This window comes from Macaca fascicularis, chromosome 6 (genome assembly GCF_037993035.2).
Source record: "Macaca fascicularis isolate 582-1 chromosome 6, T2T-MFA8v1.1".
Taxonomy (NCBI): Eukaryota; Metazoa; Chordata; class Mammalia; order Primates; family Cercopithecidae; genus Macaca; species Macaca fascicularis.
Genome location: NC_088380.1, coordinates 172,761,503 through 172,781,334, shown reverse-complemented (window position 1 = coordinate 172,781,334; position 19,832 = coordinate 172,761,503). Strand labels below are relative to the sequence as shown.

Sequence of the window (19,832 nt, the reverse complement as noted above, 5' to 3'; positions counted from 1 at the left end):
TTTCACTTTTCCCTCTACTAAAAGACATATTGAAATGTTTTCTTCAAAGCAAGGAGAATTCCCCATGTGTTCTTCCATATTTTTCTTGGTGGGTGGTGTAAACTGACCTATCATCTCCAAGAACCATCCTAATTGCATTTTCTGTGTTGGGAGGGCAAAAACTAAAAGTAAATAAAATAAATAAAGCATGCTACAGGAAATTCAATTTAGATTGCAAATATGGTCATAGGAAAATAACATATGCTCAGAAATCACTAGGCTTAGGTTCTAGATTTTTCTACTAATTATTTTTGTGATAGGAGCAATTCAGTCTTTTTGAGATTTGGTATTTTTCCTTATAAATTATGTCTAGTTGAACTCTATCTTGCACTCAAAAATGTTATAGTTAGTAATTTTAAGCACATCTAAAAGTTGTGGGTAGGGCATGGTAGCCCATGCATGTAATCACAGCAGTTTGGGAGGTCGAAGCAGGTGGATCACCTGAGGTCGGGAGTTCAAGACCAGCCTAGCCAACATGGAGAAACCCTGTCTCTACTAAAAATACAAAAATTAGCCAGACCTGGTAGCAAGTGCCTGCAGTCCAAGCTACTAGGGAGGCTGAGGCGGGAGAATCACTTGAACCTGGGAGGCGGAGGTTTCAGTGAGCCACCATCACACCACTGCACTCCAGCCTGGGCAATTGAGAGTGAGACTTGGTCTCAAAAAAAAAAAAAAAAAAAAAAAAAAAAAAAAGAGTTGTGATAATAAATATAATAGGAAAATCACTGTAACAGTATAGGGTTCAGTGATAGTATATCAGTAAGGACTCATTTGTCATTCAGAAGGAGTGTACGTGTCACTGCTGGTGGATTTTAAACTGATATTCTGGGAGGAATTTGTAAATTAAAAAACCTCCAAAATTATCTAGTACCACACTTTTGACTTTACAAATGACAAAACTGAGACTCAGAGAGAAGTAATGTGACCCAGGCTGCATAGTTCCTTAGTCCCCCTTTCAGGAGACTTCAAGTCAAGTCTTGTAATTCCTAATCCAAACCCTTATAATCTTTCATCTAAATAATTAGCGGTTGTTGAAACACAGTCACTAGCAAGGAGATTAATCATGGGAGGTCAATTATGCTATGCAAACAACCGTCAAATCTTGCTGGTTGAAAACAACATTTTCTTTCTTTCATTCACACTTTGCATCTTGTGGGTTGCTGGGAGCTCTATTCTGGACTGTTGTTACTTTAGGCCCCAGGCTGACAAAACAGCGCAGATCTAGATTTTTGCCAACTACCATGGGAAAGAGTTAGGTTTTTTTTTTTTTTTTTTTTAAGTGGAGTATAGTGTGGGTTCTTAAAATTTCCGCCTCCAAGGGACAAGTCACCTTGAGTCTTGTTTCAATGGCCAAATAAGTCACATGGCCACACCTGACTCCAAAGGGGATGGGCAAGTTAAATCCTACCACATGTCCAGAGAGTGTGACATAGACAAGCGAATATAAGTAATGAATACCACAGCACATTTAGCAAGTAGAACAGAGAAGGAACATGGAAAATTTAAGTCTCGTCCCTAAAATATGTAGAGAATTTAGGGAATGCTCTTCTGAGTAAAATTTATAGTGCCCAATTCCCTTACAATTTGTCTCAGAATCTCTACATGAATCAAACCTCCAGGGACAACAAGGTGTATAGCTTCAAAAATTTAGCAGACTCAATGTCTAAAACAGACTTCACATACCAGGGACCTGCTGGCCAGATTCAGTCAGTGGATGGGTTATGTAGCTCACAGTATTTGTAAAAGGATTAAATTCATTGCTGATATTTTTTAAGTGGAGTTTTCACATACAGTAATTGGTTTTTGGTTTTCTTGAACTCATCATATCTGGTTGGACCTGACGATCATTCCTCCATGGCAAAAGTTGCTTAAAGTGACTAACATTATCCTTTGTAGTTGCATCAAGAGCTTTCTCATTTGTCACGGTCCTTACATCTCACTCTTTTCTTAGATCTTGAGTGTGTTACTTATTTAATAAAGTGACCTATTAGAAGCTGCTACTTGTGTGCCAAAAGGTACCGTCCCTTCTTTGGACTGAAAGCTAGCTGTATTTCTCAGCTTTCTTTGCCTTTGGGCCATATGACTCAATCCTCTCCAGTAGAATGTGAGGGGAAGTGATGTGACTGCTTTTAGACCTGGGTTATGCACATCGTCAAATTCTCTGCCTGAGATGTCACTGAACACCTACTCTGGACTGTCACATGCACAAAAATGGAAAAGCATCCATCATGTTATGCTGTTGAGGTCTATTTTTCACAATGGTATTTAGTTAGCCTACTTAGGCTAATAGCTGAGTCAGACAGGCATTTGGGCCTGTGCTCATAATAAACCATTCAGGTGATTTTTGGATACATATGTTTTTGAACACTTTCAGGGACCGAATCATTACAACCTCCTTTAGCTGGGGAAGAGGGGCAGGAGTGAGAAGTTCCAGGATAGAGAAAAGTAAAAGCAGCAAAATAGAGATATGGGGCCACAAACCTGGAGGGTTTGAGATGGACTAATTGATTCAGTTTGGCTGCATTTTCAGAAGAGGAGAAGAAGTAAATACACAATTTTAAAGGGATGAGAATGCCAAGCTAAGAGAATTTAGAGTAGACTATGGAGAAAGAATCAGTGAATCTGCGGGGAATGAGGGGGGTAAGAGTGATATGATACTTCATTTGTTTTAGGGGCCACTAATTTAACATCACTGTAGACTGTAAGTAGGTGAGTCTGGAGAAAGCAGGACACTCAAGAAGTACTACAGGCCTGCAACTGAGAGAAAGTAACAGCTATCATTTATTGAGTGCTTTATAAGACTTGGGCCCTAGGCAGATTACCCTCTATGCATTATTTCAATTAATGAAATTAGTACTATAAAATATCTATTTTATGTACAAGAAAGTTTTAAAATGCTAATTAACTTAGCCCAAATCATGTGGGTGTACAAATATATCCTAGATCCACCATTCCATCCATCTATCCATCTGTCTGTCTGTCTATCTATCTATCTATCTATCTATCTATCTATCTATTGATTACAGTATCTCAATGAAGTTTAAATTAATGGTAAATCCAAATCATGTGTGTGTATATATATTCTAGATCCACCATTCCATCTAGACAGACAGACAGACAGACTGATAGATAAATGGATGGAATGGTGGATCTAGGGTTTGAACTCAGAAAAATCTTTCCTCAAATTTCTTCCTAATTACTACATTATGTTTTATAACAGTCTAAACTTAGGTAGTAGTGACAAAGGAGCAGACATAAGGGAGAGAAAGAGATGCAGTTGGATTTACCATGAATTTAAACTGCATTGAAGTACGGCTAAGCATAGAAAACTGCTCAAAATGTAAAACACGGTTCTTGATTGCCAAAAAATGTAGAGTCCAGTGGCAGGAGCTTTGAGCCAGAGTCAACCCAGACAGTGATCAGGCCATCACAACATTACTGTGCTCCCTTCCATAAAAGGGCATCATGGTAACTGGTCTTCAAAGGTGACCCCTAAAGAACTATGCCTCCTGGTATTTATGTTTTCATGAAATTCCTACACACATTGAATTTGAGCTGGCCTGGGTCTATGTTTATCCAACATCATATGGCAGAATGGAATCCTTGCTGATTTGTACCTGCCTGGTCTTCAGGAAGACTGGCAATGTCCGTTTCCTCCCTCCTGGAAAGCTGACTTTTGAGAGTGCTGCCATATAAGAACTCTGGCTACACTGCCAGAGATTCTACACGGAGGGACCACACAGAAAGACTGCGTGGAAAGGAGGTACGTTCTGATGGCAAGATGATGAAGACAGGTTCAGCCTTCCCAGAGGCTAAGTCAGGTCTCCTTATGAATTTGGCAACTTTGTGAAAATTCTCAAGTAAGATCAGCAGAACTAACTGATCCCTGACAACTCAGAATGAGGAGAGGTAACAAATGTGGTTGGTGGTGGTTGTTTGAAGCCTTTAAGATTTGGGGAATTTTGTTACACAGCAATTGATAACTGAAAGAGGGATGTTACAAATTTGTGAGATACTGGAAAAGGGTAATAAAATGAATTTACTTGAACTACAGGAATTATATGGCTAAAATAACACTGATTATAATATTATCAGGCATGTTTTATTTAAATCCTTGATTGCAACTGAACATTCTTATTGCATCATGTGTTACTCTGAATTCAGATATACAAAAAAACATGCCATGTAGCACTAGAAACAAGAATATCACATCATTCCTATTATAGCAACATGCATTGGCTCCTAATCCAATGCACTGAGCACATACGGAGGGTTAAAAACTGTTCCCCCAAACCAATGCTATAAAAAAACTTCCCTGATTTATGCATTTCATCTACTCTAATTATCATCATAGTTAGAAATGCCATTCCTTCACGTATAATGAAATAGTCTGTTCAGACAGCTGTCCAGTTACTTCAAATTCCAGTCATCCATCATCTAAATCTGTACAGAGTGGCATGTGTTATTAACCCATTGCTTAAAGGCTACCTGGTTTTGTGACTTCAAACTATAATTGCTGGTCAGAGAACATTACTACACTGAGCTCTCGTTTCTCTGCCTAAAATAAATGAACTGTATGTGGAGAAAAGGTGTCAATTCAATCCCTTTCCCACCACTTATAAGATGCAAATGAGTTGTGTTGCAGGTAAGGCAATTTCTTCCATAGAGTTGACATGTAATAAATATCTGTGGAGTGAACACATAATCTGTATGATCCATTGCACATTGATTTTGAGATAAAATGAAGGGTTAATTATGAGTCCTAGCTAAATGAAGAGAAACTGACTTTGGCAAGGCAAGAATGCATTGTTCTGAGGGAAAAAGGAATTTGCCTAATTTGATGGCATTAGAAAGAACAGTGCATGCCTCTTTTTCAGCTGGAACCATGGAGGTTATGGAAGAGAAGAGGAAGGTTCCTGCTGTGCCGGAAACCCTTAAGAAAAAGCGAAGGAATTTCGCAGAGCTGAAGATCAAGCACCTGAGAAAGAAGTTTGACCAAAAGATGCTTCGAAAGGCAAGGAGGAAGCTTATCTAGGAAAAAGTGAAGCACTGTCACAAGGAATATAGGCAGATGTACAGAACTGAAATTCGAATGGTGAGGATGGCAAGAAAATCTGGCAACTTCTATGTACCTGCAGAACCCAAATTGATGTTTGTCATCAGGATCCGAAGTATCAATGTTATCAGGCATGTTTTATTCAAATCTTTGATTGCAACTGAACATTCTTATTGCATCTTGTGTTGCTCTGAATTCAGATACACAAAAAACATGCCATATAGCACCAGAAACAAGAATATCACATCCTTCCTATTAGGTCTGAAAGGCGTTGCAGCTTCTTCACCTTCATCAAATCTTCAAGGGAACTTTTGTGAGGCTCAACAAGGCTTCAATTAACATGCTGAGGATTGTAGAGCCATATATTGCATGGGAGTACGCAAATCTGAAGTCAGTAAATGAACTAATCGACAAGCATGGTTATGGGAAAATCACTCAGAAGTGAATTGCTTTGACAGGTAACGCTTAGGATCGCTTGATCTCTTGGTAAATATGGTATGATCTGCATGGAGGATCTGATTCATGAGATCTATACTGTTAGAAAGCACTTCAGAGAAGCAAATAACTTTCTGTGGCCCTTCAAATTATGTTTTCCACCAGGCAGAGTGAAGAAAACGGCCACTCATTTTGTAGAAGGTGGAGATGCTGGTAACAGATCGGATCAGATCAACAGGCTTATTAGCAGAATGAACTAAGGTATCTAATATGATTACTTTTCTAAACTGATTGGTTAATAAACAGTGCCTGCTCTCAAATTGAAATTAAAAAAAAAAAAAGAACAGTGCATGATAGTCATAAACTTTCTTTTTTAAACACAGCATTAAGATATATTTTCATAAAATCATCATAAACTTTCTACAAAGAAATTGTCAGCTTGGGAAATGCAAACAAAATATTTGAGAATTATGGGAGGTTCTTCCTTATACATGTAAAACTCCTGTTAATATGATAGGATTCTGGGCCTAGAAAGGACTATGCTTATACATATGCATAATTTACGGGTGAAAATTGGCATTATTACTGGTGTGAAACTTGGAAGGTCACTGTTTAATAAAAAGGCTGCGAAAGTTTACTTTTTCTCATTGTTTTGTGTAAAAGTAAAGGCTTACATAGTCACACAAATACACAGATAAACAAAATCTATAAAAGAAAAGTGAAATGCTTACTTTATTTTCTCCCACTCACATTTCTACTCCCCAGAGATAACTAGTGTTAACTAGTATAACGTTTCAAACACATTGAGGAATCCATGCAAACAGACAGCAACATAGATATGTACGTAAAAGTGTGGGGTTGTGAGCGACATGCTTTTCTGCAACCTGCTTTTTATAGTGACCAGTAACATATAATGGATTTTCATTACTGTCCGTGCATACAAAGCTACTTCACTTCTTAGATGGATTTGTTGTTATTCCAAAGACTGGGTGAAACAATTGATTTAATGCTTTGTGTAGTGATGGACATTTATGTGATGTCAAATCGTGTGAATATTTCTGTGGCAAGATAATAACAATAATAATATTTATCATTGCAATAGCTGACATTGTCACATACTATGCACTAAGCACTATGCTAAATGCTTGATGTGCTTAGTCTTCTTAGCAACATGTTGAGGCAAGCATTATTAATTGTTCTTTTTAGATGGAGATTTGGAGGCTGGGGAAAGGTGACACATTGTCCATGTGACACATTTAGTCCTCAGCAGAACCACGATTTGAACCCAGGTTTGTCTGTGCCTAGATTTTTAGCCGCCACACAAAACTGTCCTAAAAAAAAAACTTCAGTAGAATTACTGAGTAAAAGGACATATCCATTTAAACTTCTGCAGCATACTATTCCATTTGAGCCTACTCAAATATTTAGTGTATTAATTTAAGTACATTCATGTAATTAAAAGATCATATACTCATTTAGAAATAATGATGTATCTACTCTAGCATTTCATGAAACAGTTTTGAGAGAGCTCATTTCATGTGTCACTGTCATTAGTGCGTGCATAATCACCAGAGTTACTTTTGAGTCTTCCTGCCTAGCTTTTCAGCACACATCATTTTCACTTTCATTTAAGTCGAGGGGGACATAAGACTTTTTGAAACTAGTGTGAATCTGTCCATGGCAATTTTATCCTTAGGTCTAAGTAGCCACTCACATTATATTAGAGCATTTTTTTTTTCTATTTTTTGTTCTTCCTATAAGTGCTATATCTGCTTTCCAAAATATAACCAGTTACTGAATTGTCCTTAAAAATTGATATAAAATCTTTAACAAATACACAAACACATAGACTAGAAGAATGAAAACCTGTGTTTTCACCTGTGCCTTTATTTTTATTTTGCTCAGGAAAATGTAGGGAGGTTCCTGGATCTAGCAACAAACTTACTAGATCCAGAGAAGGGTCAAATGAGTATATATGGAGACACACACACACACACACACACACACACACACACATACACACACAGAGAGAGAGAAGACAGAAAGAGAGAGAGAGAGAAAGAGAACTAAATCAAATCACAACAAAACAGAAACCAAAGCTGGGCAATTTTGTCATATCCAAATTTAATAGAAAAGGAAAAGGAAGGAGCTAAGTCATATACAACAGTTAGTTCACCAGATTAAGAACTGTTGGTTTAAGCCAGGAGCGGTGGTTCATGCCTGTAATCCCAGCACTCTGGGAGGCCAGGGTGGGCAGATCACAAGGTCAGGAGTTTGACACCTGCCTAACCAACATGGTAAAACCCTGTCTCTAGTAAATATACAAAAATTAGCTGGGTGTGGTGGCATGCACCTTAATACCAGCTACTCAGGAGGCTGAGGCAGGAGAATTGCTTGAACCCGGGAGGTGGAGGTTGCAGTGAGCCATTATCATGCCACTGCACTCCAGCCTGGGTGACAGAGCAAGACTCTGTCTAAAAAAAAAAAAAAAAAAAGGAAGAAAAACTGTTTGCTTAAACTGATGAAAGCATCATCAGTATCAAATATTTAGAGATTTGGATTGTAAGCAACAGAGACCAACTCTGATAATTTGAGCAGAAAAGTAGTTTATTTACAAGACAGCAAGTAACTCACATAATCTCTAGGAGGGCTGAAGATCCAGGCTTGTAGATTACATTGCTAGGAAATTAAAGTAAAATCCACGACTCACACCATAGACCTGGTCCTATGATAACTCCATTGTCACTACCAAAGAGCACAGACCACACACTTCTTTCCAGCTGTGTTTGTTCCTAGATCTATGGCTAAAAATACTGCCACTGCTGCATCTGAAAACTGGATGAGGCCACCAAAGATATATTTGCAAGATTGAGTTTCTATGTAGTACCTATTTTTTTTTTTTTTTCTTATGACATTGGCTTTTTGTTCAAAATCCAGGCACCTGGTCTGATTGGCAGTCTATATCATCTGTCAATGCTGCTGTTAGGGAGGCTGAGAAGTCCATTATCTGCCATTCTCTTGGTTTTTTGACTCACAAGTTCATGTATGGAAAGGTGGTTCAGTTGCTGGGGCTAGTGAAATAATACAACATACTCTGCCATCACTGAGCAGAAGGATCTTTTTACATCATTATTCTCTCTATGCTATAATTTTATCATTTGGAAATAATGACTCTTATTTGTTGACCAAAAAAAATGAGTTTTTCTGATTAAAGATATTTGCATTCCTTACAATTCTAAAAATAAGTAATTATAGACCATATTGCATGTAATTTCTGAGATGGTTACAGTAGAGAAGAGGTTGACTTTAAGCTTCTTGAAGGATAAGTTGTATAAACATTGGCTCATCAGTCTCATAAAGGAATTCTATTTCTCGCACTAGAACTGGCAACAATTTCATGAGAGCGAAGTGTTCCTATACATACTGTATCAAGCTTTTTCATAATCATAATATTTGGAACGTCTGTGGCGCTCTCCCCTTTCAAAGTACTTTAACAAACATTAGCTATAATTGTAAAGAGCTTTAGGATCCTTAGGGATGAAAAGTATTGTATAAATGTGCCATGTAACCATGCCTATTACTTCTGTACATTGTTGCATAAATTATCAGAAAATGAGTAAATGGATTTCAGTCTCGTGCGCTTGAATGTTAATTGGGAAGAAAAATCTTCTTTCACCAGTTTGGAGATGACAATTATATCACAGTCTATTTGCTTTTGTAGGTATTCACTCTTTGTTAATCTTGACAGATTATAACCTCAGGTGCACTCTGTGTCTGGAAGTCTTTGTGTGTATCTTGACACAAGGTTTAGTGTCAATTCTGATGTTCAGTCTGCTGTGAAGACATTCTACAGTATCTGCGGCCTTGCTATATATCACTCTTGTACATGTATCTAGATTCTGCTGAAGCAGAGAATCTAATCCAAGCAGTTATTACTTCACTGAGCAGCCATAATGCTTCTGCGAGTTTTGTTATTGTTTGGTGATGGATTTCAATAAAGAAATTTAAAATACTATGTTAACAATTTGAAAAAATATCAAATTCTACACTTTTATTGAGAAACAAGTTTATTAATGGTTCTTTCCTGATAGCATGCCAAGTACAGGCTGTTGATTCCTGAAGTTTAGTTGTCATTCCACAAAGTTTAATTTTTAAACAATGGCACTCTGTGTTTTAGCTTCTCTTAGTCTCGCCAGACATGAGAAAAAAAATCAAATCAGCATAAAGCTTGGCTATTTTAAAGGGATTTTTCAGATTTTCTGAAATACTACTAATTTTCTTGCCCTTTAATTCTAATATCCAAACTACCACCATAATTAATCCTTTATAACATCTCTCCATTTCATACTTTATTTTCATATTGAACAAGGCTAGTCTTGATGTCTCATGGACCTTCTAAACTATACTCCCACTACGGGTTAAGAAATTCAGTTCTATATTATTTAAATAGGGTAAGAACCCTCTCACTATTAAGGGCTTATGTGTAAAACATTTCTCTTGAGCCAAAATGGGCTGTTGCAACCTGACCTACTTTAGGTTCAGCCTGGCTTTTGGTCCTTTCCCGTGAATAAGTGTAGCATGCCTGGCATAACACAACAAGCATCAGTAGAAATTTCAGGTATATGGAGATCATGGCAGCTAAGGAAGATTATTAGCATATGTGAATGTGAATTTTGAGATGCTACAGCTTCTAATTTGAAAGGGAGCCCAAAAATGCAGAATTTTCAAATAGCGACAGTATAGTCAGAAAATAATAGCATAGCACAAATGTTTCTGTGGACAACATTTCGTCTGGAGATGGAAAACTTTACAACCATGGCTTTCCTTCTTTCCTTGACTTCTAGAACCCTCATCTCTGTTACAGCTTTGATACTCTCCTTTTCCTTTGATAGTTTTCTTTCTTTTTTTTAAATTGTACTTTAAGTTCCAGGATACATGGGCAGAACGTGCAGATTTGTTACATAGGTATGTATGTGCCACGATGGTTTGCTCCATCTATTAACCCATCCTCTAAGTTCCCTCCCCTCTCTCCCTGCCCCCCAGCAAGCCCTGGTGTATGTTACTCCTTTCCCTGTGTGCTTGACAGTTTTCTTCTGATTTCCCTGGCTGACTCTGCCTGAGCTCACAGATTCCCAACCTTGGCAGTTCTCCTAGGCTGCACTCCTGCAGGTGCACCCCAACTTCGTGATGGGGTCTCCCACAGCCACCACTTAACTTTAGGCAAGTGACACTTTGTGCTTGAGCTATCATGACAGTCCTCAAACCATTCGCTTTGTCTCCAGTTTCTCTCTACTTTAATATAAACTTCCCACAAGTGACAGATTAATCTTCCCCATAGTGGCTTTCATTGTATCACTATCTTGCTCAAAATCCTTTAATTGCTTCGCATTTCATAGAGGAAGAGATTTAAAATCTCACATTAATAAATTGTAGTCCATCATAAGGGCTTACCATGGCCCCATCGCTGCACTAAGTGCTTTACATGCATTATCTCATTTAATTATCACATTGAGGTAGATATTATTATCCTTATTCTATGGATGCAGAAACTGAGGCTAATCTCCCATTGACCTCATTTTATATAATAAAAATATATATAATCCTACAATGGCCTGGAATCATATATTTAAAAATGAAAAAAATCTCAATTTCTGTCCCAGCTCTACATATTACCAGCTGGGCATCTTTTTCAGAGAGTCACGAAAACTCTCTAAGCCTCATCTTCATCATCTAGAGAATAAGAAAAACAATGCCTATCCTTCAAGGTTATTTGGGATAAATAAAAATGACTTAAAATAGTACTCCAATGATATAAGTTGATATTATTAGTGTAAAGCAAAAGATGAGTTTGCATATCTTACTAAATTAAATGTCTAGGAAGAATACACAATGAAATACATGTTGGTGGAACTACAGATTGCCTACATAATGTGATTTCACGGCTGCTCACATAACTACTCTAGCTCCTCCTCCTCCTACCGACTCCACACACACATTTATTGAGTGCACTTTATATGCTAGATATCGCATTTATGGGAAAGGCAGACATTCAGGATGGCTTCCAGTTTTCTGTGATAAGAATTAGAGGAAGAAGAGTGTGTTTACGAGGGAGAAGAGATTGAGCTCAGTTTTGAACATGTTAATATCTGTAATTTTTGAGTGGACATCTTAGAAGAGTATCCAAGAGGACAAACAAAGTTCCATGGCTCAGAAAACAAAGCAGGACTGGAGATGAAAACATGAAAATTTTACACACATGCATTTTTATTTAGTGTCATAGGACAGAATAAGAACACCTGGAGAGAGAATCGGAAGAATATGAAGCCCAGAATCCTGAGTACAACATTTAAAGGTCAGATAAGGCGGAGGAGCCAGGACCAGTGACAAGAAAAAGGAGGCCAAAGGTGATGCCACAGAAGAGGCTGTTTTCAACTATACTGCAAGATTCAGAAGGATTTCTTGTGATCTTAGAAAAGCAGGTATTAATGAAATGGGGAACAGAAGCCAGAAACGATGATTCAACTCTCTTCTTACTATATGGGAAACTCCTATTCCCAATGCTATGCCCTTTTAAACTGCTGTTGCACACTTGTGGTTGGTTTTAGGGGGAAAGTAACGAAAATATTGATCATCTGAAGAGCCATGAAAGCATTAGGGACTGTGAAGTACGTGTTTTTGAATATTTGGCTACAGGCTCGGGGAGTGAGGTCTAATAAGATGGGTGGGACTAACTACAAAATCTTACTGTATTTTTGCCAAGAGACTGACCTGGGTTCAGTTTTCTGGAGTTTTCATAACTGCTAAAATATGCCTCATTTCATGCTAGTGTTGAAATGGCCTTTATCTTAAAAATCAAACAAGGAGACAAAGCTCCCTTAAAAGTTTGATTTCTCAGGGAAAATGGCTAATCAGCAAAATAGCATTTTCTTTTCTCCTGAGTGCATAGTATGCTGATTTGATTTCTAAATGCTATGGGTACCATCAAAATGCTGATGAAATCAACTCTGTACACCCTGCCTTAGGGGCAGTGCTTGGACCCAAAAGTAAGAAGCAGTGAAAAACAGGCTTGTCCACACCTCTGTCCCACCCTTTTCTCCCTTTCTGAAAACATTTCACTGTTATTGTTGTTGCTCTCCATTTATTTTTTAAGAGCATCTGTTAGCACCAGGCACTGTTCAAGTCCTAGGGACATTTCAGTAAACCAGAGACAAAAATAGCCTGCTCTCATGTTGTTTATAGTCTAGTGGGAAGTAGGTTAAAAGATTATTTCTAGAAAAGAAAATGATGCACATCCCCAAATATGTTACTCTGTGAGTGTACTTCCCAATTATAATTCATTAATATTTATTAGCTTATTGGTACTAATTTGTTGTTAGATTATCTAGCTGAAACAGAGAGCAGGAGTTAATGAAAATGGAAATAGGGAAAGGTAAATTTTGAAAGCAGGGGTAGACAAAATTTTGAAAAGATTAGAAAAATGGCAGAAGAACAACAACATCTGTGTTCTTGATGTAGAAAAATATGAGAGTTGGGAAAAAAAAGGAGAACAGGGGATCAGATAACTTTCCACTATTCATGTCAGTTAAAAGCACTGAGGATTTGGTATTGCTAGTTTAAGCTGGTGGAGATTTGAGGCAAACCCAACCCCACTAACATTACAATTTTGCTAAAAGTTTATGAAGCTGGAATACATTCAAAACACCACACCCTTTTCTCTTCACACCAATAAAGACTCAGTCTATATAAGACTTAGTTGATTAGAGGGACAAATAGGAAATAGCATCTAAACAATCTGTACTAGTAACGAAAATAAGGTGTCAATAACTCCAAATATTCCACATTGAACTGATCAGGTATTTCTGAAATCAGTGGAGTCTGTCCAACAAAATTCTGTCTCTGAATATTACTAAGCTGTTAGCATATCTTCAAATTCTCATTCCTTTCAGATTTGCATGTTGAGAAAATGATTTATGAAATGACTTATGTTATAAAGACTTTAACCCAGTCTGGCAAACAAGAAAGCTAATTAGTGGCAATGATTTACTTCTGATTGGAAATTCATAATTTGCTGGGTCATGACCCGTAATTAATATATTTTCTGCATTTCTTTCTTTAAGATAATTGATGGTGCATATTGAGTGTTGCTTTAGGAAAACTTGTGTCTTAAATGCAATTAAAATTAAACTATAATCTTGTGTAGGTAAATTATGTTAGATAATTCAAATCACTTCTTTGTTTTCTGAACTGGCATTAAAATATATAGTCATAACAACTCATTGCTAGACAGAAAATATTCTCCTAAGTTATCAATTAGTAGAGTACAATGTGTAAACCAAAAATCAAATTGGAAGGCCTCTCCCAACCATCTGAATGGACTTTCCTCCTCAGCCAGGGCTCTTTTAACATTTAACCTGAGAGACTGTTTCAGGCCATACCGGGAAATGGAGTTAGACATGTCTCATTATATCTCTGTGGCATTAACATCAACACGGACTTTAGGTCTGATCAGAAACATTTTACAACCTATTCTCTCTAAAGTCTAGTACCTAAAAGATTCCTCTGAAAATAATAACTTGGGTCTCCACAATTATCTTAATCCAGGCATTCCTTTCTATTAATCCCAGGTCTTCAGATAAACCCAACCAATTGTCAACCTGAAAAATTTTAAAATTTACCTATGAGCTGGAAGCCCCACTCCAAGTTGTCCCACCTTTCTGGACCAAACCAGTGTATTTCTTAAATGTGTTTGATTGAAGACTCTTGTCTCCCTAAAATGTATAAAACCAAGCTGCACCCTGAACACCTTGGGTACATGTTCTTAGGAAGTCCTGAGGGCTGTGTCACAGGCTGTGGTTACACGTATTTGGCCCAGAATAAATCTCTGCAAATATTTTACAGTTTGACTCTTTTCATCGACAACTGAAACTAGTAAGAATATTTATTGATTTTTTTTGTATTGAGAAAATTTTACAACTAATAAGGGGTAGAAAAAATAATGTAATAAAAATACTTGTACTTAACCAGAACTATTATTAACATTTTTTATATTTGCTTCACCTTTGTCATTAATAAAGTATTATTGAGACAAAGTCACATGTGTCCTCCTCACAGAGGCAATCATCATAAATTATGCTGAATCCATTTTTATAACCTACTTTTTTATACATAATTAATATATCTTATGAGGATATTCTCTAAAATTTTACATGAATAGCATTCTAGTGTATACATTATTCAATAGTTTGCTTTATAACTCAATATCATGGTTTTTAAATCTATCGACGTGTATGTTTTTTCTTGTATATTCTATTTCTATTAACTGCCATATGTTCCCATTGACATACACAGGAACATACATTTTTAGCTTGTCCATTAGGTGAATGATAGACATTGAGTTATTTTTCTTTTTCTGTTCTTTCAAACCGTGTTGCCATAAATATTCCTGTACATCTTTCCCTCGTGAGCTTGTAGAAATGTTACTTTACAGTATAAACATAAAGGTGGAATTGCTGGTTATGTACGTTTTCAATTTTACTGATAATGCAAAATTCCTCTACAAAATTGTTACTTCAATTCACCTTCCCACAGCAGAATTGGAGAGTTAGCAGTCATTGCCAATCCTTAATATCGTTAGACTTTAAAATGTCTGCCTATCTGATTTTATTTTGCCTCTTATTTATTTTATTCATTTTGTGGATGGTTTGCATGTCCCTGATTATTAGTAAAGCGCAGAATTGCCTCCTAAATTAATACGCTGTTTTTCTTTCTCTTTTGTGGATTGTCTGGTCATAATCCTTTTTTCATGTTTCTTTTTTTTAAATTGCACTTTATAGAATTATTTGCCTTTCTAAGATATCTTAAAAGGAAAAATACCCTTGTAAAATCAAACTCGATATGAAGTATAGGCAGTATAGGAAGGTATAGCCTTTCCCTTAACCTCATTTGCCTTCCATTCTGCCCGGATCCTATTCTAAAATTGCCTGGGAATTATAAAAGTTTTATAAAAACAGGGCTTCATGCTGCAAGTAGTCTGGTATTTGCTAAAGTCTACGAAATAATTTAATTTAGAACCTAGAGGCTTTGCGCAGGAATTGTCCTGTTACTTACAAATATGCCCATACCAGCACTGACATTGCTTCTAGCAGTCCTTTTTAGGAGGCTGCAACCAAGTGAAATCTGGCATATGTCAAAGTGATGGGTATGAAGAGATTCAGTGCTCTTAAATAACATCATTGTTTTGTAAGGACTGAACCTTATACAAGAGTTTCCTGCAATCTGATTCTTACCAATAAATCGCTCAAAAATCTCCACAGGTTCTTCTCACGACTGTTGCAGAGATGCAATTAAAAGGGAAGTCAGAAGGCATGCTAGGGTAATTTAAAGAGGATGCTGGATGAGACGAAGAACTTGAAATTGTGAAGTCATATATATAAAAAACAGTAAAATGCAGCAGATGAGCAGTAAAACAAATAAGTGGATGGTGAAACATTCTAAACATATATGCATGTATATATACATACCTCTGCATGTATATGTAGACATGCACATTTGTATGGTTCTGAAATGTATGAATATGTGTGAAATGTGTTTTTTGATCAAAATCATGGTTTTGAAATCTATCAATATATATGTTCCATATATAGCGTATTCCTGTCAACAGGCATATTTTCATTCACATGTGTGCTCAGGCACACACATGTGGATGGGTATATATATTGTACACACACACATACATGATTCTGAGGACTCATTCAGCAGAACATGAATATCTAGCAAACAGTTCGACGAGTCTGTAATATTTACATCCAAATTTATTTCATTTGCCCAAATGAATCACTCTTTACATAACCTATCTGGAAAGGATTCTTTTAGGTAAGAATTGTCAATATGATTAGAATTTAATATTTATGTAACCCCAACAATGCACTAGGTACTGCAAAACTGATGAAATTGCAGCAAAGTTGTAACTTTCACATTTATCCACCTAAAGATAATATTTTTCAACCTCTGGCTACTGTATTTCAGGCACTGAGAAAAATCTTTATTGAGGCTGCTTTCTAAACATGCAAAGATTAAGTTTGCTCACTTATATTTAGACAGTAACTACATAAGTTGTAAGACTTGAAGAATAATAAAAATGAGGTGAGAGGAAAACCGGATGTGGAGGTAGTAACAATGCCTTACATTTTTGGAAGAGAATAGAAAATATAAAATCAGATCTAGCACTGGAGAATTAAAACAGAGTTTTCAGTAAGTTGCTGTCATAAAAATCAATTCAGCAAATATTCATTAAATAGGTGCTTTATGTATTCTAAGGTCACCGCTAATTAATGGTTTAATAAATCAATTGCTTTAACAAAATAATAATAGTAAAATATAGTTATATATATAATAATAATCATATAATTATAAATCTATGGGGCAATTTGATCATGTGTTTTATAATTCAAGCAAAATTAGCTGAACTGTGAGTTACTAAGTAGGAGGGGATTGAAGTAAATGAGCATTATGAAAAGGCAACACGGCATTTGAAGACATTTGTGGATTATACCATTGTTATTTCATAGACCAAAAATATCTGGGGATTTATAGTCCAAGTTGTTTTTTGTTTTTTGTTTTTTTTTTTTTTGAGATGGAGTCTCTCCCTGCCGCCCAGGCTATAGTGCAGTGGCGCGTTCTGGGCTCACTGCAACCTCCGCCTCCGGGATTCAAATGATTCTGCTGCCTCAGCCGCCCGAATAGCTGGGATTACAGACCCCTGCCACCACGCCCAGCTAATTTTTGTATTTTTAGTAGAGTCGGGCTCTCACCATGCTGGCCAGGCTGGTCTCAAACTCCTGACTTCATGATCTGCCCACCTCTGCCTCTCAAAGTGTTAGGATTACATGTGCAAGCCACTAGGCCGGGCCCTGTAGCCCAAGTTCTTTAGGCTATGTCTTCTCTCTGCTAGAAGCAAATTTTTAAAGTTTGAATACGCAATTGTGCATCAGTTTCCTCATCTGCAAAACTACTACTCATTCTTAGTGTCATGAAAATCAAATACATTGCATATGCCAAAGTATATTAAAGTTATTAGTAAACTCACATGCAAACATTACCTGTTATAATACCAAAACTTACATTCATCAGGAAATGCAACTCAGCCTTTCCTATTAAAATCCTTACCAAGTGGCTAGAAAGTTGTCTCCTATAACCTGGGATCAGAACATCAAAATCTGATGGCAAAGGCTGCATGATGTCCTTCCTTTTGAAAGAAATCTTTCAGTCTGTCAGCCGGTCATTTAAGAGCAGGTAATTTTATTGAGTGCTCTCTCTGCCAGGATATTGAATTCCTTCACCCATCTCAAAAGCTTTGTGTTATCTTTGAGTCCTAGCTCTCCTTTGTGTTCCATGCCTATCTGTTATGAAACAGCATGGGCAGTCTCCATCGCACCTGACTTTGCTGTTCTGGACCCATGAGCTCTGCTGTATTTCATTTCCTGTTGTTGATGTCCATGAGATTGCTAATTCTATCGTTATATACATATAAAAAAGCATTGCTCCAACCAGTTTCAAAGTGTTTCTGATCCTTATAACCAAAATAGCCATAACTAGAATACTTTCTGACTTCACGCCTTCACACATGATCTATCTTATATGGAAACTGTATTATTTGCTTTGACCCCCCAAAAGTTTATGTCTTTGCTTGTGTATTAACATTTTTATTCTTACCTGTTGAAATTTCAGTTCTTCCTAAAAAGTCCAGCCTAAATGCTATTGCTTTAAAAAATCTTGTTTCATTCTAGTCACCAGCTGTGAAATTTTACATTACCATCTTTTGTTTAACATCTCTTGTAATCATTTCTTTCCTATATGCTATTACATTTACTTTGCTATGTGCTACGTTTTATCCTTTGCTATATGTTACTGTCCTTTGGTCATTCTTTACTCATTTTCTATTCCACAACCTCAGGCACCAGATACATATTTCTTACTCATTTCTAAGATCTACACATGCAGGATGGTGTCTTAGTCATAAGGATAGATGTTCGTAAAAGAGAGAAATGGATAAACAAATTAAAGAATGAGAACTACACATTATTACAGGACCCCTTCTAGGAAAAACTTAGAATGCTGAAAATGTATTACCAGGAAAACCTTAGAAGGAAATAAAATAATGAACATGTGTTGTTTCTTCTGGAAGTCCTGCTTTTGGAAAATATTTTAATGTCTTTTTTTTGTCCTGTTCTTTTTAGTGTTCTGGTGGGCAAAGGGCCATCTGGGAAGCACTCAGGGTCACCAGCAGATGGAAGGACCGTAACTATGGACTCAACACTAACTGAATTTTAAAAATACATTAGTATGATTTACATTCTGTTTTCCGGCAACATTTCAATAGGGAGGCTTAAAAACCTCCAGCAATCCACTGATGAGACAAATGTCAATGAAAAATTGATAAGTAGCTGCGATATAGCTAGTTGGAGTAACAATACTAGAAAGCAATTTAAAAGGAACTGAATAGGGGGATGTGGATCATATATTGACCATTAAAATAGCCAATATTATCATCATTCATCCTTCTCAGTTGAGTTTTTTCAGTAGGTGATACCGTTCAGTTGAAGAAACCAATTTATCTATTCATTTCAACTCAATTATTCATGAATTTTGTCTCACTAAGGAGACATGAGGGACAATGAATGATGAAATCTAAAAGTTGAGATCGTACTCAATCTTGTCCTGTTGAGTTGGAAGAAACCTTAGAAAGCCCTTTGTTCTTTTTTTGTTTTTCTCAGTTTGCTTCCCACAGAAAGTCTCTTCTGCAAAATCCTTGGCAGGTCATTGCTAACCTCTAAACAGTCAAATGAACGGTTCATTTTGTTATTCAGATTTCTTCTCACACATCACCTAAGGACTTCTCTGATCAGGCCATCTAAATCACAACTATTCTTGAATCATTTAATATAATATTGTTCTCTTTTATTTTCTTCAAGCATTTGTTCCCTTTTTTTTTTTTTTTTTTGAGATGGAGTCTCGCTCTGTCGCCCAGGCTGGAGTGCAGTGGTGTGATCTTGGCTCACTGCAAGCTCCGCCTCCCAGGTTCTCGCCATTCTCCTGCCTCAGCCTCCAGCCTCCTGAGCAGCTGGGACTACAGGGGCCCACCACCACGCACTGTTAATTTTTTTTTTTTATTTTTAGTAAAGACGGGGTTTCACTGTGTTAGCCAGGATGGTCTCGATCTCCTGACCTCGTGATCAGCCCGCCTCGGCCTCCCAAAGTGCTGGGATTGCAGGCGTGAGTCACCGCGCCCAGCTTTTTTCTTTTT

General features: G+C 37.0%; 1 pseudogene; it reads left to right on the top strand.

Moving 5' to 3' along the window:
- The window catches only part of LOC123574076 (large ribosomal subunit protein uL30-like), a 54,367-nt pseudogene extending 46,972 nt beyond the window's left edge, over positions 1 to 7,395 (top strand).
- Positions 7,396 to 19,832: the final 12,437 nt, after the last annotated feature.